This window comes from Rhineura floridana, chromosome 11 (genome assembly GCF_030035675.1).
Source record: "Rhineura floridana isolate rRhiFlo1 chromosome 11, rRhiFlo1.hap2, whole genome shotgun sequence".
Classification (NCBI taxonomy): domain Eukaryota; kingdom Metazoa; phylum Chordata; class Lepidosauria; order Squamata; family Rhineuridae; genus Rhineura; species Rhineura floridana.
The window spans coordinates 55,966,856-55,990,037 of NC_084490.1; the positions used below are offsets into that span (position 1 = coordinate 55,966,856).

The 23,182-nt window shown below is 46.5% G+C and overlaps 1 long non-coding RNA gene across 3 annotated transcripts in view; it reads right to left on the reverse strand.

The window, feature by feature from the left end:
* The window catches only part of LOC133367203 (uncharacterized), a 114,288-nt gene that overhangs the window by 36,635 nt on the left and 54,471 nt on the right, over positions 1-23,182 (reverse strand). Inside the window, exon 4 of one of the 3 annotated variants that reach the window (XR_009758541.1) lies at positions 6,745-7,901. The exons of the other annotated variants lie outside the window; for them this stretch is intronic. This is a non-coding gene — a long non-coding RNA (uncharacterized LOC133367203). Of the gene's footprint in view, positions 1-6,744; positions 7,902-23,182 lie in introns of those variants that run through there. 3 annotated transcript variants of the gene reach the window in all.

Here is a 23,182-nt window from a genome sequence, read left to right on the forward strand (position 1 = left end):
AGGAGAGGGCTTTTTGTGAAGCAAAAAGAAGCAAGGCTACAAGGAAAGGCTGCTTTCCCCCTTCCTTCCTGGCAGCCAGCCTGCCTCCCTGGGGGGAGGGGGTCACAAAAATTTTTGAGCTTATAAAGGGGCTCCTGTACCTATAAAGGTTGGAAACCACTACAATAAGCAACATCTTAATGATTTTTCTTTAGAATGAAAATATGAGCTGAATGATTGCAGGTATATGGTTTGGTCTAGCAGCACCAATCTCCCCCTGCGGATAGAGGACCTGTTAAGATGGTCCACCCCTGGAGACTTATGGAATCCAAGGGATTCCTGAATGCTTTGGAGGATTTTCTGGAAGTCATACCTGGCAATCCTGTCAAGGTCCTGGTCTCACTATGGATTGGCAAGATGCACTGGGCTGTTAACACAATTGCTCCTGAGTGCCCTGTCCAACATTGTGGAGCCCGGATAGTTCTCTGGTTATCCAGGGAGCTCCAAGCTATGAAATAGGTTGGACAAAGAAACAAGTGGCATAAGACTCAAGGTGAAGTTGATCGGACACATGCTAGAGTGCATAATTGCACCTACTGTGGTGACAAAGATGGCAAAGAAAGCTTATTTTGCTGTCTCCATTGCATCCTTGAATAGCCGACCAGCAGATCTTTTCTGTGTGGTATGGGGAGTGTTGATATCTGTCCCCAGGAACAGAGTATTGGAACTGTCAGAGGCCTGCTGTGACAAGTTGGTCAGGCACTTTGAGGATAAAATGTTGAGTTGAACGCTACTGTTATTACAGAGCCAGGTCAGGTGTCTGACACAATATCTTGCCCGATCTTGTGGGACTAGTTTTGGTTGATGAGGTCTGAGGACATGGACATGGTGCTTGCAGCAGTTCGGGCTACAACGTGCTGTCTCAACCCCTGCCCATTGTAGCTAATTCACACTAGCTGAGGAGGGTTGGCTCGTGAGTCCAGACAGAGATTAATGCTTCTTTTAATGGGTAGTGGTAGAGTATGGTGCCTTGAAGGAGGCAGTAGCGTGACTGTTCCTAAAGAAGCTCTCTTTGGATGCTGAGGTACTTGACAACTACCATCTGGTGACAAATATCCCCTTTTTGTCTAAGCCGCTTGAGAGGGTGGTAGCAGTCCAGTCTTCAGTCTGAGTTCAGGGCCAGCTTTTAGATGAAATTGGCCTTGGTCACCTTGATGGATGACCTTCTTCAGGAGGGGGAGAGGGGGAATGTGACCTTGTTCTCGCTTGATCTCTCAGTAGCTCACAATACCATTGACCCTGTTTTCCTCTTAGACTGTCTCCATGACTGGGAAGTTGGTGGCACTATGTTGCAGTCATTCCACTCCTACCTATGAGGCCACATTCAGAGAATAGCATTGAGGGATTGCTGTGGGGTGCCACAGGGTACTATTTTATCCCCAATGCTGCTTAATATCTATCAATATATGAAACCACTGGGAGTGGTTATTAGGAAATTTGGGGCATGGTGTCATCACTATGCTGATGGCACCCAGCTCTATTTCTCCATAACATTTGAATCAGGAGAGGCTGTGACTGTTTAAAACCAGTGCCTGGATGCAGTGGTGGGCTGGATGAATGTCAACAAACTGAGACTGAATGCTGGTAAGACAACGACTATGCGGGTGAGTGGTTCCCAGGTCTGAGAATTGGAGAGTTCACCAGTTGTGAATGGGGTTGCACTCCCTCTGTCCTTTAGGAGTGCTCCTAGATCTACCTTTGTCACTGGAGGCTCAGTTGACCTCTGTGGCGAGGAGCAGCTATTATCAGCTTAGGCTGGTATGCCAATTACACTCTTTCCTGGACAGGGATAACATAGCCGCTGTGATTCATGTGTTGCTAACCTCACAATTGGACTACTGTAATGTACTCTATGTTGGGCTTCCTTTTGGATTGATTCGGAAGCTGCAGCTGGCGCAGAAAGCTGCAGCCAGGTTGTTGAGTAGAGCTTGCACATATAACACATGTGCTGAGGGAACTGCACTGGCTGCTGATCAGCTACTGGGTCACAGTCAAGGTGTTGTTAACATATAAAACCCTGAACAACTCAGGAGCAGGTTACCTGAAAGGCCGCCTGCCCCATATAGACCTGTAAGGTCACTTAGATCATCTGGGGAAATTCTACTCCTGGCACAGCACTCTACAGAATACCACAGGGCAGTGACCCAAAATGGGCATTTTCTACTGTTGCCCCTGTATTGTGGAATGCCCTTCCCTCTGCCATTGGTTACGTCAGATGTCTTGTGAAGACTTATCATTTTGCCCAGGCTTCCCTTGACGCATAAGATTGGACCCTGTTTTACATGTCTGAATCCCTGTTTTATTCGCTTTATATATTCTTATGTATTATTATTGTTTTATTGGTTCATAGGTTTAAGGTTGTTTTTTTAATAAGTTTTGCCGCTTTTTTTTTAGAATGCACACCGCTTAGAGATTTTTGAAATATGAAGTGCTTTAAAAATGCTTTTAAATAAATATACCTTATTTTTCTTGGCTATCTTTTCATCATGGGTTAAACAACAGAAACAAGGGGTAAGAATTTCAAGGTCAGAAGGGAAGAACAGGAATTCAAATGTATCTGCAACCATAGGACCAGGAACATGGTGGAGCATGAAAAAAAACTTTTTAAAAAAAGCCCATGATCTGCATAAAAGTAGCTTACAAGCCACAGAAACCCCACAGAGTCCTGTTCATTTTACTTAGAACAAAATTTCTATCCTGCCATCCTTTGGTATGCAGACACAAGGTGGTTAACAGCACACAAAATAAAACACTGTAATAGAATATCATAACCACAAAAGAAAATGTAAAAATATATTAAAAGAGCAGGTAATTAAAAAAACAGAGAGTAGATGGAAGCAATTAACACAACACATTTTAAAAAGTTTTAATGACAAAATGTCTGCCTAAATCACCACTTCAAAACAAGCATGAAGGGACCAAACACACCTCTCTGGGGGAGGAGGCGGCTTCATAATCTGGGTGCCACAACAAAAGAGGCCCTGTCTCTTGTTCAGTCAGTAGTGGGACCATAAGGAGGGCCTCAAAAGATGAACAAAGTTCTCAATATGGACTGGTACAGAACTGGCACAATACGATCAACTCTGCTGGTTTCAGGCAACAATCTCACTGACACATTCTAGACCAGGGGTGGCTAGCCTGTGACCCTTGGGATGTCACTGGACTACAACTTCCATCACCCCTGACAATTAGCTATCCTGACTGAGGCTGATGGGAACTGTAGCTCAGCAACATCTGGAGGGCCCAAATTAACCAACTCTATTCCAGGCCAATGGAAGTTTCCTGACTACCTTCATGCCTCAGTGTAGAGTACATTGCAATAATCCAGGGATGAGGAACCTGCAGCCCTCCGGATGTTGTTAGAATTCAAAATTCCATCAGCCCCAGTCAGCATGGTAAATGATCAGGAATGATGGGAGTTACTATTTTTTACGTTTATATCCCAACTTTTGTCTAGGGGGCACAAGGAGACAAACATGATGTTCCCTATTTTATCCTCACAAAAAAAACCCTGTGGGGTAGGTTAGAGTTAGTTCACCAAGTGATTTTCATGGCTGAGTGGGGATTTGAACTTGGGTCACTCCAGTCCTAGTGTGACACTCTAAGCACTACACCATGCTGGCTCTCAAAGCTGAAAGAGTTGCAGTCCAACAACATCTGAAGGGAGACAGGTTCCTGTAGTAGTCCAGTTGGGAGGTGTCCAGAGCATGAATAATTGTAGCCAGATCTGACTTCCCCAGGAAAGGGTTTAATTGCTGAACAAGACAGTATTGGTAGAAGGCACTTGTGGCCACTGCTACCACCTGCAATCCTTGCTATAAGCAAGGATGGATCCAGGAGTACTCCCAAACAGTTAAGCTTTTTTTTAGAGGAAGGGCAACTCCATCCAAAGCAGGTTGAATATCTTCTCCATGTTCCTTTGAACCACCCAAACAAAACTGCCTTCATCGTATCTGAATTTGGACTTTGTTCACCCTCATTCATTTCAAAATGGCCTCCAGGCACCCATTCAGAATTCCACTGCTCCACCCCAGCCCCTGCCAGATCATGGAACGAGAACTAGAGCTGGGTGTGATCCTCTTGTTGACAGCAATGCAACCCAAATCTCCAGATGACCTCAACTAGCAGTCTCATGTAGATAATAAAAAGTTAGGATGGAATCTTGTCAAAGGCCATGGGGTAGAGCAACAGAATCCCAGCACCACCTTCAGGGATCTGCACTCTGGGAAGGATTGGAGCCACCACAAAATGGTACCCCCAAAACCCAAGCCAGACAGTTGGCCCAGGAGGATATCATAAAATCAAAAATTGCTGAGATGCCCAGAAGAATCAGCAGAAGTGCACTCCCCCCATCTATCTCCTGGTGCAAATGATCTCCATGGGTGCTCCATTAGCCCGTGTTTGTTTATTTATTTAAAATATTTCTATCCCGCCCTTCTACCCCTGTTGTTGGTAGTCTGTAGCTACACACCTAGCCCTGAGCTAAGGTGAAGTTCTACATGCTTATTTTGGAAGGCCTTGATCCAGGGAGGGAGGGCTTTGATATGTTTCCAGAGAGGCAAGCCAAAAGAGGGCAAGCGGACATGCACAAATGCCTACTACCTCCTCTTTGCCAGACATAGGCAAGGTGGCTTTGCTTTGATGTGAACTAATTACCCCTACTCTGTTTTTCCAGCTGGCTCAGTTTGGGGAGAAGTCAATTAAAAAGCCGAGTCCAACTGCCTCCCCACCCTTGCATCATGTCACCCGTACCCCCCCTTCCCTGTTGAACACCCAATATGTTCCCAAGGCCTGCAAAGCAGCTCAAAAAGTCCCGCTCCTTCCACGTTTGGCCCTTCCGGAAGTAAGACAGGCAGTGGAAAGGAAGGGAACAATAAGGAAGGAAAACCCAGCTGGTTTTGAGTTCAGCTGACTGGAAGTTTTGCTAATGTATGCTAATTGCAACCTTGGGGTACATGTGTGTAATTTTCGAGGAAGCGTATGTGTATATAAGCAATCAAGGGATTCAGCTGGGTGCTGCCCCACAAGTGCAACAGAGCAGAAAGCACTGGACAATGGAAACACCACCAAGGCTTTACAATCTACCATTCAGAATCCTTCCAGTCACTCTTGCTGTGGAAAGAAGTGGGCTGTGGCGGATTAGCTGTTTCTCTTGAAGAAAGTACCCTTTACATTTTTTGAAAAAACAGCTTGCCAGCATCTCTGATATACTACAATTCAAAGTAGGGTAGGGGAGGCCCTGGCTGCCATCGTTCTGCCTCCCACCCCTCACTCATCCTGGCTGCTCACTCCAGATCTTTCCACTAGCCAAAGTGCTTCAAGCACACCAGAAACTGGACCTAAGGCCTGCCCTGGATGCATGACATCAATAAAGGCACCATTCTCAATTTTTTCACTGAGGGAGAATGTGAAGCCTACACTGAAACTGGGGACAGGACAGAAGCCCAGAGAGGAAGGGATGTCCCACCTGCATTTTTACTGCTCCTGCCTTCCATTAAACTAGGAGTGGGGGAAACATTCCCTCATAGGTAATCTCCCAGGGTCCACATGCCAGTAGTGAGTGGAGCCAGAGACAAAAGTGGGTGGGACTAGAAGCAAAAGTAGGTGGGGCAATGGATGTGACTCTTACCTTTGTATGGACTGGACTGCCTTCAAGTCGATTCCGACTTATGGTGACCCTATGAATAGGGTTTTCATGGCAAGCAGTATTCAGAGGTGGTTTACCATTGCCTTCCTCTGAGGCTGAGAGGCAGCGACTGAACATAAGAACATAAGAACATAAGAAGAGCCTGCTGGATCAGGCCAGTGGCCCATCTAGTCCAGCATCCTGTTCTCACAGTGGCCAACCAGGTGCCTGGGGGAAGCCCGCAAGCAGGACCCGAGTGCAAGAACACTCTCCCCTCCTGAGGCTTCCGGCAACTGGTTTTCAGAAGCATGCTGCCTCTGACTAGGGTGGCACAGCACAGCCATCACGGCTAGTAGCCATTGATAGCCCTGTCCTCCATGAATTTGTCTAATCTTCTTTTAAAGCCGTCCAAGCTGGTGGCCATTACTGCATCTTGTGGGAGCAAATTCCATAGTTTAACTATGCGCTGAGCTTCATGGCTGTGGGGATTTGAACCCTGGTCTCCCAGGTCATAGTCCAACACCTTAACCACTACACCACATGTAGTGGTTAATGTGCATGTATGTAGGCTACATACATGTGTGCCACAGAAAAGCCAGAGATTTCTACACACACACCACGTACCTCTCCATCTAGGCAAGCAAGAGGCATTATCACCTGTCAAGTGCAAGAGCACGCGTGGAAGAGGGCCAGTGAGGTGTGTGGCCTGGAGGAAATGGGTGCAGCCTGGGAAGGGGAAATACCTGAGGAGAGACCAGAAGGCTGGACAGAGAAGCCTGGAAGGACACATTTGGCTGCCGGGCCTGATGTTTCCCACTCTTGCATTAAATCCAAGTTATGAATAAGGTTGTTGCAGATTTAAATCTTCCTTCTGCCATGAATTTATGCAAGCCACTCACTCTCACCTTCAGTCTCCATATATAATGTGGGGGTAATAATGACCAATCTTATACAGTTGTTGGAAGGACTACAATAAAATTAATGCACATATGTGAAGCATTTTTAACACTTGAAAACACTACAGAAATGCTTTTATTATTAACAGCAAACTAGTTCATACTGATATGATTTAAGGCCAAACAACAGATTTAAATCCTTATAATTCTGACAGGCATTTCCTCTCCACTGGCTACAACGAAGCTAACTAGGAATAAATTAAAGAATTTTTGGAAAACTTGAGCTGTCCCTCAGGTCTAAGAACTTGAAAGCAGAGATTGCAAGACCACAGATATGAGCTCTGCAGCCATTCAGATTTAGAAAAATTAACTACCAAGGTGCCAGAGTCTTACAAAGCTTCCAGAGCAAATGGCCTTGCAATACGCTTAGCATTTTATGAGCTGTTAATTGCTGATAATATTATTTAGAAAATCTTTATGATGGTGAAACTGACCATAAACAAACAGACAATTGGGGCTGGAGAGGCAAGGCAGGAGGGGGAGGAACTTAGTTCAAAACTAGCATCTCCCTTTTGCCCTGGATGTGGGACTATGCATGTACTCGTAATCTTGCAAATGTGTAAGTGAAATATATGTAAGAGAATAAGTCAACAAGTATGGTTGAGAACCAACACTGCAATGTTTAGAAAGTAGGACCAGGGGTCTGGGCAGTATGGTCTCATTTCTCACCACAGCCCCAATTCACTGTGCGATCTTGGTCAAGCCACTACCTTTCAGCTTTAGAGGGTTACACATGTGTAAAATGGGAACAGCAACACACTGTATCACCAGGGGCACTTCCACATGACCAGTTATTGGGCATTCATCCTGATTTATTTGCAGGCAGATTAGATGATAATTGCTATTTAATGAGCACTCATTTTGACTTGTTTGTGGGGAGGTTAGATGATTTGTCAAACTAGTATTATCCATTTCCTCATCATTTTATTTATTGCAAAAAGTCCAATCTTTGGGGGAAGATTTGTTGTGCAAGACCTTCCAAATCGACTATAATTGCACAATCTGAATTTGCCAGTATGTGAACGAATTGCTTCTGAAAATACCATGAGTCTGGAAGCATCCTAAGTTGTGGATAGTATGTGCAGTTGTGCACACACAGTAAATATTGCAAATGGTAAATAGAAAGTGGCCTTTAAACAAAAGATACTTTAGAAACCACCTCTCTCAGACACCCTTGACCGTATCTTCTAGGTACCAATTCTGGAGAGCAACAAGGGCCCCCAGAGAGGCATTCTTGATGACTGCTTCACAGGTGTGGAGCCCTCTTCTCTTGGAAGCTCCTAAAAGTTCAAAACAGTCATTGTTTGAGATAACTTTTAACAGAATAAGCAGGTGTTGAGCTATTTCAATCCATTTTCATACAATGTGTTTTTAATCAGATATGATTTAAGTAGGTTCCCCCCCACCCACCCTGCACCCTTGAGACTAGGAAGGGAGTAACAAACCGGCATCTTGTTGCTCTACAGAGTGTGAAGACACTCTGATTGTCACCAGAGATATGTAGAGAAATCTGGCATCTCCAAGGAAAAGGTCATGACCGATGATGCATGACAGAAGGGCAAGAGGCCAGTTCTGCCCCACAGCCAGCTCCCATTTCCAGGGATGGAGGAGCTGAAAATGAGCCTGTTTGCTGCCCTCCCATCACCTAGGAATAATCAGACCAGAGGGCGGCTGTGTCAACAAATTATCAACCCCAGGACCAGGGAGGGTGGTAAAGAATGAAGCAGGCTGGACAGCAGAGAGGCACAATCTGCAGTCCATGGTCCACTACAAAGCCTGAAATAACCTGTCTGCTCAGCCTCAGATGATGGGAGGTTTAATTATCTGACTAATGCACAGACAAAAATGCAAAAGCTCATTTGAAGGGAAGATTCTGTACCAGACCATGTTTAAAATACTAGGTCTCTCCAGTCCCAGATCATATGCAAGTGGGATATGAATGTCCACCTGAAATATGGTCTAGCGGCTAATGAGTTGAGCTTAGACCTGGGGCTGGGAGTGTTTGTTTCAACTGCTGCAAATAATACACAGAATCACAGAATTGGATCAAAGATCATCTAGTCCAACCCCATGTTGATGCGGGAAATCACTACAGCATTCTTGACAGACAGCCATCCAACCCCTGCTTAAAAATCTCTAATAAAGGGTAGTCCACCACTTTCCCAGACACTCTGTTCCACTGACAAATAGCTCATGCCATCAGAAGGTTTTTCCTAGTATTAGGCTAAATCCTTTTTCTTGCATTTTGAACTCATTGGTTCGGATCCTACTCTCTGAAGAAACAGAAATTTGCTCCATCATCTTTGTGAAATCCTTTCAAATATTTGATAATGGCTATCATATTGCCTCTTAATCATCTCTTCTCTATGCAGTTCCAGTGCATTCACATTCATTTTGCACCCAGTCATGATGCATCAGCAGTGGTATGCAAGCCACTGAGAGGAATACCATACATCAGATGATAGGGTGTGTGGCATGGGAGTTGTATTTCTCTGGCCTCTTGCAGTGTACATGGTGTGTGTGTGTTTGCGTGTGCACACACACAATTTGATAATGGGAACTATGGAAGAAGGGCACTTTACACAAACAACTCAGCTTCAGAACACATAAGGGAAGGGCTGTGACTCAGTGGAAGAGCACATGTTTTGGATACAGAAAGTCCCAGGTTCAATCCCTGGAATCTCCAAGTACTGCTGGAAAGGATTCCTGTCTGAAATTGTGGAGAGCTGCAGCCAGTCAGTGTAGACTAAGCTAGATGGACCAGTGGTCTGATTCAGTATAAGGCAGCTTTTTATGTGCCTATGTTCCTAGCACTTGCTTTCTCAGAACTCTTGCAGGTATCTGCCTCAGGACTCGAGACATAAGGACCCAAAAGTGGCCTGCACTCCACTACCACAATTGGAGATTCAAAGACAGAGCACACACACACACACAGGCAAATTAAGTGAAATGGCTGCAAATGTCTTCCATGCCTACTTCCACCATCACCCTCCATTGCTATACATGGAATCTGTGGCTGCGAACATGCTCCCTTTTACTCTGCACCCAGTGCGCTCCCATCACTGGTTTGGGAAGCAATGCACATATATTAGCAACAATCTATACTTATCCTGTATTTCTTACAAAATATTGCATTTTGATGCATTTTCCACCAAATCAGTTTCAATTTGAATTGAGAAAAAGCACCTAGCTGCATTTTAAGTGGGTAATGTGTACACATAACCTAGATCATGGCTACACTGTACTGCTGAAATTTATTTATTTATTTATTTATTTCATTAAACTTATAGACCGCCCCATAGCTGAAGCTCTCTGGGCGGTTCACAAGACAAGAAACATCAAAAATACAATAAACGTGGAGCAATATAAAAACACATTAAAAGTTTAAAATGTTAAAAAATTAAAACAATATCAGCGCATACTAAACATGTTGAAAAGCCTGGGTGAAGAGAAGAGTTTTAACCTGGCGCCGGAAAGATAGTAACGATGGCGCCAGGCGTATCTCCTCTGGGAGATCGTTCCACAGTTCAGGGGCCACCACAGAAAAAGCCCTTTTCCGCATTGCCACCCTCCGAGCTTCCCTATGAGTAGGAACTCGGAGGAGGGTCTTTGATGATGAGCGTAGTGTACGGGCAGGTTCATAACGGGGGAGGCGTTCCAACAGGTATTGTGGTCCTTCCCCCACCCCATAGTTAATAGCCGTGTCTCCCAATCCCAAACATAAACCCCACATGCAGATAAGCCCTTTATTGGCAAATGCCATATGCTCTGCTCCAATCATTACTACTACTGGCCACACTCATGAACACCTTTGTTTTGCAAGTCATAGCCTGGATACATGGAACAGAATACACTGTCATTGCACACACAGAGTGAGGGGTAAGTATTGTCTTATGTCAAATCCACACCATACTTTTAATGCATTCTTATTCCACTTTAACAGTCAGGGGGTTACCCCAAAGAATCCTAGGATGTGTAGTTTGTTAAGGGTGCTGAGAGTCAGGTGGCCTCTCAGAGTGCTACAATTCCCAGCACCCTTACAAACTATCCTTAGTCTATCTTGCTTAGTATTATATACACTGACTGACAGGGGCTGTCCAGGATTTCAGTCAAGGAGTCTCCTCCTGAGTCCCAGCCCTACATGGGGATAATGGGGATTGGACCTTGGACCTTCTGCATGCAAACGCAGATGCTTACCACTGAACTATAGCCTTCCCTGATTCAGCTGTTCCTCTGTGGGGTTGCCAGCAGGCTCCTCCATCTTTGCAAGCTCCAGAATAGGCAGCTACTCAAGAGGTGATGGCATTCCTAATATGGAGATTGGTCCCTAAGGGACACTGCACCTGCTACGCTGCTGTTTGTCAAGCCACTTTCCAAGGCACAGGAGCCTTGCTGGAATGGCTGTTTGGTAGCCACATACGTATGTCTTTCCTTTCTGAACAAACATCACTGGTACTGCTCAGAGTGAAGGCTTTCAGTATTCCACAGCTGTTGTGCCTTTTGCTCCTTGGAGTAAAAGTAGGGTACACATGTAGTAAATAATGTTGCTAGGCACTAGCAGATAGAAAACACTCACCACCCACCCCAGTTCACTTCATCTGGTCTTTAGGGTGAGACACTAACGAGAACGGGAGGCAAGGACTTTGTTGCTAGTGACAGATCACAAACTCACAATAATAACTGAAATGAATCAATTAGTTTATTGATGTATAATGCTTCTATTACAACGTATTATTTTCATATGGAATGTTCTGAACTCTAAATCAAAAGATAGCAACAAAAAGCCATGCAAAATATGTAGAAAATAATATGGATTGAAAATTGCATAATAATAGCATTATAACTACATCAACAAAGCAATCCAAGAATTTATTATATCCTTTCCTAATTGAAGTTTGACTGATTTGGTCTCCTAACTTTCTCCACCCTTCTATTCACTGAAAAGAATTTCTACACTCCATAGCACATCCTCACTTCTTAATTCCTAGCATATGTAACATTTCGGAATAAAAGTTATAGTTACACCACCAGAGCTGAGAGGAAGTGTGTGAAGAAGAGTTGGAAATGCATCAGCGAAAAAGGAAGAGATAAATTATTATTATTTATTTATTCATTCATTCATTCATTCCGTTTGTTAGTCACTTTTCTCACCAAGGTGATCCAAAGCAACTTACATTAACCAGTTAAAAACAAAAGAATCAATAAAACATAAAAACACTTTTGAAAATTAAAAATCAGTTAAAGCAAACACCATCAATATAAATAAATAGAAATGAAGGGCACATATACAGGTTCTGCCCCACTAGAAGGGGTCATCAATATCCAAGACCCCATGCATACAGGGCGAAAGGCCTAGGTAAAAAAAAAAAAAAAGGCCTTTAGTGCCTAAAGATGGATAAAGATGGTGGCAGGCATGCCTCCCTGGGGAGAGTATTCCACAGCCAGGAGTCCACCACTGAAAAGGTCTTTTCTTGTGTTGCCACCCTCTGAACCTCCTGTGGAGGGGGCACATGAAGAAGGCCCTCCGATTATGAATGCAGGATCTGGGTTGGTTCATATGGGAAGAGGCAGTCCTTGAGGTATTAGGGTCCTGAGCCACATAAGGCTTTATAGGTCAAAATCGGCACTTCGAATTGAGCGTGGAAACTAACTGATAGCCTGTGCAATTGTGTCACAATTGGTGTTATATGTTCAGAACGACTTATCCTGGTCAACAATCTGGCTACTGAATTCTGCACCAGCTGCTGTTTCCGAACCATCTTCAAAGGCAACCCCATACATAATGATTTTCTTAACACCTTTTAAATTAATCAGGAACTGGATCAGGAAACTGGAATTTTCCCCCTTTTGTGTTAATTTCATTACTTATGTAGGTGAACCTCCACATAAGATGTAGACTATGGGTATCCATACTCTTTCTGGAGGAAAGTATAACTGGGACTGCTTTTCCAGCATTTCTTTGACACATTCCCATACATTATTTGAAACAATCCAACACTTATATTTCCAGATCCATTGTGACACCATTGTTCTTGTCTTTAGCATTGTCCTGCTCAGACTCAGACATAGCTGTAGTTTTTTTACTGAAGTAAGAGAAAGTTTCAGTTCAGTGCGCTTCATGAATCTACCTACGGCTTACTTAGAACTCAGCATCTCTCTTCAACTAACTAGGCACAACTTAGCGGCAAGACGTTGACTCAGCAACTAACCCTTCCCCCTCGCCCAGCTTAAGTAGGGCTGTGCGGGCTCCCTGTTTGCATGAACCCCGAGTCACTGTTGGAGGTGTCCACATAAGTGCACACTCCTGAGCTGAGATTGTTGAATCTCCCACCACATTCACCTCCTGGACCGGGGCAAAGTCGGGGCCTCAGTCTCTGTCCTGTCCTCTCCCTCTGCAGGGCAAGGGCTGTCTGGCGGTGGCGCAGGTGCTGGGAGAGGTGCCTCTTCAGGCAGAGGAGTGACTGACAGGTCAGATGGTCTCTCCAGGGGGTGTCTGGGACTGCTGGAGGTGACCCGTCAATGTTCGGAGTGGCGGCCACTTCATCGTCCCTCCCCTTGCTGGGTTCTTCTCCGACTGGAACGTTCCAGTCCAAGTCCTCCTCGCCCCCTTGCTGCTTGCTGGTCTACCCCCTACTAACATGGCTCAAGACAAGCATCTTATTATGCTGATATTATGATGTTTTCCAAGGTGCCAAGACAGTCTCACACGACTGTCACTGAGAGTCAACAAAAAGTTCCAAGCAGGCTACTCAAAGTGGCACAGAGTGGTACTTTCCCATCCTTATCATCTGTTTTGGTCCATCATGGCTGCTCTGCTGTTTGCTGAAGCTTACTGCAGTTGATGGTTCTTTAGGGCTAGCAGGAATTAGGGTCAATGACTCCTCCACTCTCTGCCCGTTCAGGCTCCAGGGCATGTAACAGGACAGGCCTCTCAAAGCATACACAGAATGGATGCTGCTGCCATAGACAGCTGCTTCCACACTGGGCATTTATTATCAAACTTTACTACTTTTTACACAACACCTGCATGACGCAGTGATCAAAATGACTTCCTTCCATGTTAACCCTGTTCAGATTCCATTTTTTTCCAGAATTCAGAAAATCCAACTTTTTTCTTTTTTTGCGCAATGGAACAGCTGCACAATTTCCTCAGGTGTAAATAACCAAAATGCAGCTGTTCAAGCATATAAATGCTAGTAATGGCCTGTATAGATTATGCTCTTTCCTTCTCTATGGTCCATCTTGCCTCTTTAACCCTTCTCTTTGCAAACAGCATATAGCTTTATTTCCCTCTTCCCTCATGCCTGAATTGCAGAAAGTGGAGGGAATTGTGTTTGGGACTGCAGCGAAGGAGAAGAGAGTATTTAACCATCTCCTACACAATCGTTCCAATGAAAATTGCCTCCCGCCAACATGCATCTGCGGCTGGGGGAAAAGGAACTGCCCATTTGGTTACAGGTTGTTATTTGGATTCCAGAAATCTGGAAGCAGAGTTGCTATTCCACTTCCAGCTTAAAGCAGGACAGTAATGATTGGGTGCTACTAAATGGTCCGTCTGGAAGCGCTTTTGAATGAGGCAATCCATTGGCAGGGAGAAGTGGATGGACAATAAGGTCCTTTAGGTCAGTAACTAGCAGCAGTAGCCTGCCAGGGCGGGATGGTTAGTGACCCGTTCAAGGAGTCAGTGTATTGGTCCATGCAACCACTTCCCGAGTGGCTCAGGTACCACAGTCTCTCAGGTGTAGGGATAGGGGAGGAATTCAATTGTTTGCATTTAAAATTGCATTTGCAATTCCTGAAACAATACATGAACTGCAACACAGCCATCCTTTGAAATTTACACTTCTCTGAATGTTGCAATGTGGTTCTCCAGCCAGGCAATGTGTATAACAATGCATATGTTAGGGTAAAGTGTGCATTAAAATGTACGATTAAATGAAAATATCATACAAAAAAGCATTATATTAGGGAACACTGCTTTGCAAACATGTATATTAGGCAAAATTGCATACAAAAATGTATATACTAGGAGAAATTCGCACTAAAATGCTGATGAATTTTCACAAGGACTTAAAAATTAAATTGGAACTAAACTTAAGACTGGAAAAATGAGAAAATGAGAGAAACCAAAACTGGCAGATTTGCCCATCCCGACTCAGATGTGCTTCTTCGTATGGAAGGTCACATTTACAGTTTGAACTTGGACCCCCCTGCACTTGAAACCTGAGCTGTTCCACTGGGCCAGGAACTTGCAGCAGCTAAATCAGTACTAGCATATATGACTGGGTCTTCAAGCTGACAGTTGGGGAGTGACATATGCCCATGATGTCTCTGTTTCCTATTTGCTCCTATGGCTGAGCGAGTAGGGAACTCCTTTGAGGTATATTCATCGTGGATTTGAGTTCCAGGAGTCCCCCCCCCTTTTGCCTTTGAAGGACTGTTGCTGGCAAGGCACTTCCTCCTATTCTCCATTCTGAGGTTTCAACCCGCAGCTTCATTTGCAGCCTCGTGCCTTATGCAGTGAAGTAATGGAGGTGGCTTCCATGAGAGTGTGGTTAAGGCTTCCCTTGCTGCCTGTCTTAGTTCCTCCCTTTCCCTGCCATCAAATGTCTCCTTCCAGCCCTCCCTGCTGCCCCTTGAACCCTTGTCCCCAGGGAGACCTCCATTCAAGGAACTACTAGACTGCTATGTTACAGTTCCTATCATTCCTTCTCTTTATGTTGTGCAGTCAAAATGTGTAGGTGGTATATGGTGCTCAAACCCCTATATTCATGGTTCTCAGGGGAGATGGGGGTTTCCAGATCGCTCAAGAATTGCTGAGTGTCCACAGCTGATTAGGCAATGAAGGCTGTTGTGACACCTTAACGCCTAGAAGGTTGAGTGTGTATGTATGCAGGATGGCATGGCGCACTCCCTGTTGTCATGAATGCATTGGCACCTTCCATGGTTAGCTGTCATTGGGACATTGTTGCTGTCCTGCCCTGTGATTGGTGGCAGTCAGCAATGTTGCCATGGTTGCTGAGGGAGTCTAGCTGCTGCTGTTGCTCCATTCTGTGCTTTTTGCAGTGGTGTCTCCCTCCCCCTCCCATTTTCATGATGGGAGTGTACAGGATGCCGTCTAAGTCACCCCAACTTTGCAACAGCATAAATGGCCTCATAAGTGCCTCTTGTCTCACTCTAATGAGATTTTATGGTTGCTCAGCCCAAGTGGCATATAAGTAAATAATAACATATCCTGATATAGAAGATCTATCCCCGAAACAAAAGGGACAGAGTATGCTTGAAAAGCATGTATTTTTTCAGGGTAGCATTTTGGTGCCTCATTTGTAATAAGGATGTTTTTCTGGAATTTTAGTGTTGCATGGTCCTCCTTGGATATTTAGAAAAGGCAGACTAAAATATAAATATATCTATTATAGTAAATAACAAATTGTATGCTTAGCCTAAAGAAAATATTTACAGGGAAGTGGAAGGTTGTTGTTTTTAAATCCAGACATTTCAAGGACGTCATACAGAGTACACCGCAATTCATCAGCTTCTGAAGATGGGACTCGAAGCAAGAATTTCAAGCTTCAGAAAGGCAGATTTAGGATGAACAGTAAGATGGGTGTGCCAATCATAAGAGCAGCCCAGCCCAAGAGAAAGCTCTCTTAGGGAGACTGCAGCATCTCTCCCCTTGAGATGTGTGAGCAGAAGATGCAGAGGCATCTCTGAGGTTACTTTTGGTATAGGTTGGGTGGGCAATGCAAAGTTCTACAAGTCTTTCTTTCTCTCTTTCTAGGTTTTTCTCTTACCCCAGTATCACTTTCTTTCATCTAGCTACCCTTCCTCTGCATTAATTACTTTCCCTACTTTCCACTGTACCGTTCAGTGCCAAGCCAACTATGACAAGAACAACAGCAATGGAGAGGGAAGGAGGAAAGGCCTATAGAACAAAGCCCTTGTGGGAGGGGGGCTATTTCCTCTCTTCAAACAACTCCAGATGCTGAGACACACACTGAGCCAACAGCTGAGGCCTGAAATGGATGGAAGAGAGAGCGTGTGTGTGTGTGTGTTGGGGGGGCTAGTGGGAGGGATTCACATGTGAAAATGAAAGAATAATAGAGCAGGGAAAGAAATGCCACAATACACTAAAATAAATGAGAGTGGGGAAAAGTTTAGTAAGGGGAGAAAAACCAAAGTTATCAAGCAAGGGAAACCAGAAAAACAAAAGAAGCAGATCCATGAAAAGAGAGCAATGAAGAAGAAAAAAAGCAGGGGGAACCTAAGCAACAATTAGGAGAGAGAGAGAGAGAGAGAGAGAGAGAGAAACATGGTTCTATGTATAGAAAGGAGTGATTGATGAGTGCCCAGCATCAGAATATGTGTCTACATTCCACAACATTTTCCTGAGGCTAGGAGAAGCCCAGAGGGAAGAAGGGAGGAGGCTGTGGTGTAGCTCTCCAAGAAACATTTACAGTATGAGAGAAGTCCGGATTGCAAACTGTACTGTAAGCACACATAGCTTGCACACCATACCCAACTGGGAAACCACATGGCATAAAGCAAAGCACACCCTGGAAACACCTACAGCTCCCAGGGCCGCATGCAAGTCAGAAAGATGTGGGGATGTGACATGCTGAATCACTAACTTGTATTATTTTTGCAGTGTTATTCATGTTAAGTTGCAAGCCCCCAAGATGGCTCTTTTAAGTGAAGTTGGTGGGGTATATACTTAAGATAGAAAGAGAGAACGCTAAGGGAAAGCAACTGTATTTTGCAAACAGACAGTCCAAATTCTCTGTATCAACAAGCCAAATTCTGCATCTGTTACCAACTGAGCAAAAGAAGCCACAACCAAAAGGAATTTGTTTTAGAATCATTTTTCAAAGGTGGGTGGGGCAACCCTGTACATTTTAGGTGGCCACTGCTACACTGGAACTTACATCAATGTATGTCCTGCCCAGAGCACAAATCACAGGACGGAGGCAAGGCTGGAGTTAATTCAGGCTTTATTAGCGTAACGGTTACATCAAAAGTAGTGAGCTTCATAGATCTGTCTATTCTAACTAACTAATGCCTCTACCTGAGCCACCTAGGCATGCTCTGCAGCATGTGGAATAAGTTGACTCAGGACCCCAATCAGGGGGGTGACGCTTTAAATAGGAAAGGTCTTCACTCGGAATCTCTGACTCCTCTGAAGTACCACCTTCTGGCCGTCCTGCTTCTCACGTCGTCTCGTGCAAGGCAAGGGGAGACGATCCTCCAGCTGTACATCTGACAGCACAGGCTCACTAGGTGCTGACTCGACTCAGGGGGCAGGAAGCAGGTTGGTGGGGAATCCTGGGGTGTGTGGAGTTGGCGCATGCGAGGTCGCTTCCCAACGGCCCTGTTGGAGCATTTGTAGACACAGTGGGATCTGCGTCAACAGGAGGGTTGTCTGTGTGAACTTGCGGGCTGTCGGCATCTCCCCCTCCCTCAATGCCCTCGGAAGCCTCCTCCTCCACCACCTCTCCCTGGTCTACCTGGGGGAGCTGGGGCTCAACAACATCCCCCCCTCCATGCACTATTCCCCTCCACCCCCTGGGCTTGGGCTTGTTTGGGTAGGCTTCGTGGAAGTCTCTTACCAAGTCTGGCACATGAACATCCTCTACTGCTTCCCAGGAATGCTCTGAAGGATCACACCCCTTTCAGTGAATTAAATATTGAAGACGTCCCCGGTGTTTCCGTGAGTCCAACACCTGTTCCACTTCATATTCTTCCTGTCCATTCACTGTGAGGGGAGGTAGCGGCTCCACACACTCTCTGTGAGGATCAGGGGTATGTTCTAATGTCAGCAGAGAGCGATGAAACACGGGATGTATTATGAAGGTGGGAGGTAGTCTCAGGCGGAAGGCCACTGGGTTGATCTGACCCTCCACTTCAAAGGGTCCCACCCTTCAGTCCTCTAACTTATGACAGCATCCCTGCATCGGCAAGTAACGCGTAGATAGCCACACTCTGTCCCCCACTCGAATCGGAGGACCCTCCTGCTGATGCTGATCCGCAGCCTTCTTATAATCCTCCTTGGCCCACTCTAACTGTTCTTTCAACAGATGTTGCATAGCCTGAAGCTCTTGTACGAAATCCTCCGCAGCCAGGACAGATGGACTGGTTCGGGGGGCGGCAAAAGCTCGAGGGTGATATCCCAGGTTAGCAAAAAATGGGGTCTGTTGTGTAGTCGCGTGGACGGCATTGTTGTAAGCAAACTCCGCTAGGGGCAAGGAGACCCAGTTATCCTGCTGATAGTTGACATAGCAATGCAGATACTGTTCTAGCATGGTATTAACCCTTTCCGTTTGCCCATCTGTCTGTGGGTGATGTGACGATTAAAGTCTCAGCTCACACCACAGGATTTGCCACATTGCTCGCCAGAAACATGCCATGAACTGTGTCCCTCAATCGGAGACCAAAATGTCCAGGAGGCCGTGCAACCGGTACACATGCTGCACATAAAAACAGGCCGTATCTTGAGCATTTGGGGGTCCCGTGCCCGGAATGAAATGCGCCATTTTCGTGAATGTATCCACTACTACCAGCACTGTTGTTTTCCCATGCGAAGTAGGGAGGTCAGTGACGAAATCCATTGTGACCATCTGCCAGGGTCCTTGGGGGGTCGGAAGTGGCTCTAATAGCCTGGTGGGTCACCCAGTGGCATGTTTGGCCCGAGCACAGGTGGGACAGGATCGGACGTAATGTTCCACTTCTCGCTTCATCCGAGGCCACCAGAACTCCCTGGCGACTGCGCACCTGTCTTTGGTTCAGCTTGCGGGCAGTGTGAAGGCTCTCCAGATCTTGTGCTGCACTCCTTCCAGGTGATGTTGCCAAGTCTCAAAGGCATCCGGAATGGCCAGCAACTCCTTTTCCCGCACGATGTAGTTTTGCTCTGAACTTGTCAACCTCCACGAGAAGTAGGCGCAAGGTATTAACCCCCCCCTTCAGTGCTGGTTGTAAAAGTACCCTCCGATGGCTATGTCTGACACATTTGTCCTGACCACAAAGGGGCGTGTGGGATCTGGGTGTTGTAGTATGGGTTCCAAGGTGAACAGCACCTTCAACTCTTCAAAGGCTCTTTGTGTGGCTTATGTCCAGCGAAAGGGCCCCGGCCCCTTCAAACAGTCAGTGAGGGGCACCATCTTGTCAGAGTAATTTGCGATGAACCGGTGGTAGTAATTGGCAAACCCCAGGAAACACTGTAGATCCTTCTTGGTTCTGGGAGGTTGCCACGTGAGAACGCAGTGAACCTTGCCCAGATCCATTTCTACTCCGGCTGGCAAAAAGCAATATCCCCAAAAGTCCAGTGTGGTCAAGTCGAACCTGTACTTCTCTAACTTGGCATAGAGATGATGTTCCTGGAGGTGCTGCAACATTGCCCGCAACACTGCTTCATGATCCTCGGGGGAGTCCGAATATATCAGAATATCGTCCAAATACACTATCATGAATCAATCCAAATAGTCCCTAAAGATGTCGTTCATAAAGTTTTGGAAGACCTCCGGAGAATTGGATACTCCAAAGGGCATAATGAGGTACTCGAACTGTCCATAGCGTGTCTTGAAGATGGTCTTCCACTCATTCCCCTCCTTTATTTTCACCAGGTTGTAAGCCCCCCTCAAATCCAGCTTGGTATAGATCTTGGTGGACTGCAGTCGCTCCAGCATCTCTGTGATGAGCGGTAGGGGGTAGCTGTTGGGGATGGTGATTTGATTCAACACCCGGTAGTTGTTACACGGACGTAATTCCCCAGTCTTAATGAACAGCAAGGGTGCCCCTGCCAGGGACTGAGATGGTCGAATGAACCCTCTCTTCAGGTTTGGGTCCAGAAATTCCCTCAACGCCACCAGCTCCGGCTCCGACAGGGAATAGGATGGGATGCGCACTCCTGGCATCAGGTTGATGGTGCAGTCATATGGGTGGTGGTGGGGCAATTGGTCAGCTTCCTTTTTGTCAAACACATTCCAGTACTCATATTTCTTGGGCAAAGAAGTTCCCTCTTGCATAACTGCTCCAACCACGACATCAGGGTCAGGCTTCTTTCCAGGTTGGCAGTGCTGATGGCAGTATTTTGAGGTGAACACCAGCACCACTTAGTCCCAGAAAATTGTTGGGTTGTGCTGGACCAGCCATGGCATCCCCAACACCATGGGGAAATGGGGCAAGGATGCCACATAGAATGACAGTTCCTCTACATGCCCCGGGATCTCCATCCCTAGCGTCTCCATCACCCTGGCCACAGTTTCTGACTTTAGGGGCCGCCCATCAATGGTCTCGACGGACAAGGGTTGTGCGGGCGTCTGAAGGGGTATACCATGCTCATGGGCAAAGTCACAGTCCATGAAACCAATGAAGCTCCACTGTCAATCATGGTGTTGGCTTAGAAACTCTGTCCCGTAGGCAGAATCAGTCAAACCGGCATGAGTAGAGTGGCTTGCGACGGAAGGGGCTGCTGATGAGGCCGCTTCATTGACTTGGCTCCCAACTCTTTGGCCTCTATGAGAGCTGGGATGTGGAGTTTTCCGGCACCGGGCCTTTTCGGTTTTGGAAGGGCATCCGCGGGCAAGGTGTCCCCCTTTTCCACAGTATAGACATAGCCCCTCCCTCCTGTGCTTCTCCTTCTCCTCCTCCAACAAACATGGTCGAGCCCCACTGATTTGCATGGGCTCCACCCCTGACAAGGTCGAGGTTCCCACACTAGGAGGATAGTGGATGTACGGGAGAGGTAGTGATGCCTAGGAATGGATCAGCTCCACTTTGCTCTCTAAACAATGGCCCTTGAGACGACTGTCAATCTGCAAACACAACTAGATCAACTCCGACAAAGACCTGGGGTGTGTGCGCCAACTCATCCAGCACCTCCGGACTCAGACCATTCAGATAAAAGTACATCAGTGCCGGGTCGTTGTATTCAGTCTATTGGACTAAGACACAGAAGGTATTAGTGTAGACCCCTACAGAGCCCTTCCCTTGTTTCAGAGTTCCTAGCTGGCGGGCAACCGTCTCCTTCCATTGAGGATCACGGAACATTTCGTTCATGGCTGCAATGAAGGCGGTATATTGGCCCAGGATGGGGTCATTTCTGATCAAGTATGGGGTGGCCCATTTGGTGGCCTCCCCTTCCAGAAGACTGATGATGAACGGTCAGGAACTAGTCAGTTGGGAACTCAGCTTGACATACACATATGTATAGTTCACACTGGGCAAGGAACATGGCGAACTGGTCACTCTGGCCACCATAACGGGAGGATAGCCCCACAGGAGACTTGATTCTGGCAGGTGGCACAGCTGCCGGTGGCATGCCTTCCTGGGCGATCAGGGCTCGAAGATTCTGGTTCTTGAGTTGTAAGTTCTGGGTCACGGCTTGGAGGTTCTGGAGCTCGGTGTACAAGAATTCATTGGTCACAGGGAGTCCCCCTTTGGCGGCGCTGCTAGTCTCCATGTTGTCAGTCATGGAAGCGTCGGGGAAGAGAGATGGTGGCTGAGTCAAGCTGTCCTGCCCAGAGCGCGAATCATGGGATGGAGGTGAGGCTGGAATTAATTCTTGCTTTATTAGAATAACGGTTACATCAAAAGCAGTGCGCTTCATAGACTTGTCTATGCTCACTACCTCCACGTCAACAGAAGGGCTGTCCATGTGAACTTGTGGGCTGTCGGCATCTCCCCTCCCTCAACACCCTCAAAAGCCTCATTCTCCTCCGACACCTCCCCCTGGTCTACCTGGGTGTCTGGCCCAGAGTCAGAGACACAAGATGGGGATGAGACTGGAATCAATTTCTACTTTATTAAAGTAGCGGTTCCAGCGAAGGCAACGCGCCTTATCAACCTAACTAGGTCATCTACTACAAATTCTGTCTAAGCTCTCTAGACATACTCTGTAGCATATGAAGTAAGCTGACTCAGCACCCCTATCAGGGAGGTACCGACTTAAGTAGGAAAGTTCCTCGCCAGTAATCTCTGGCTCCTTTGAATCGGCATCCTCTGATCATCCCGCTTCTCACACCGTCTAGTGCCCGACACAGGGGGATGATTCCCTGGTGCCTCCTCTGCCATCAAAGACTCGCCAGGTGCCGGCTTATCCACAGGGGGCGCGGAACTGACTGGAGAGGAATTCTCAGGAATGTCTGGCGGTGAATCGTGCAGAATGTCTGACAGGGTCTCCCGGGGAGGTGGGTCTGGCACGTGCGTCAATTCGGCTCTCGACTGCTCTGTTGGAGCATTAGCCAATGAAGCAGGATCTTTGTCGGGGGGGCTGTCTAGGGGCATCGGCAACCGGTCTGCATCCCCCCAGAACAGGATCAGGTTCAGCATGGTTGCCTGGGGGCGCCAATGGCCAGTCTACCTCTTCCCCCCCAATATCCTCTATTGCCTCATTCTCTGCTGACTCCCCTCCCTGGTCTGCCGGAGGCTCCCATTCTGGATCTGTCTGGGGGAGCTGGGGCTCAACACTGGGGGAGCTGGGACTCAACAATGTAGTTGGTTAGGTTACTATGCTCATCCAACAGCAACATCAAAAGCATGGCAACAAATGGTGGGAAAAAACAAGGCA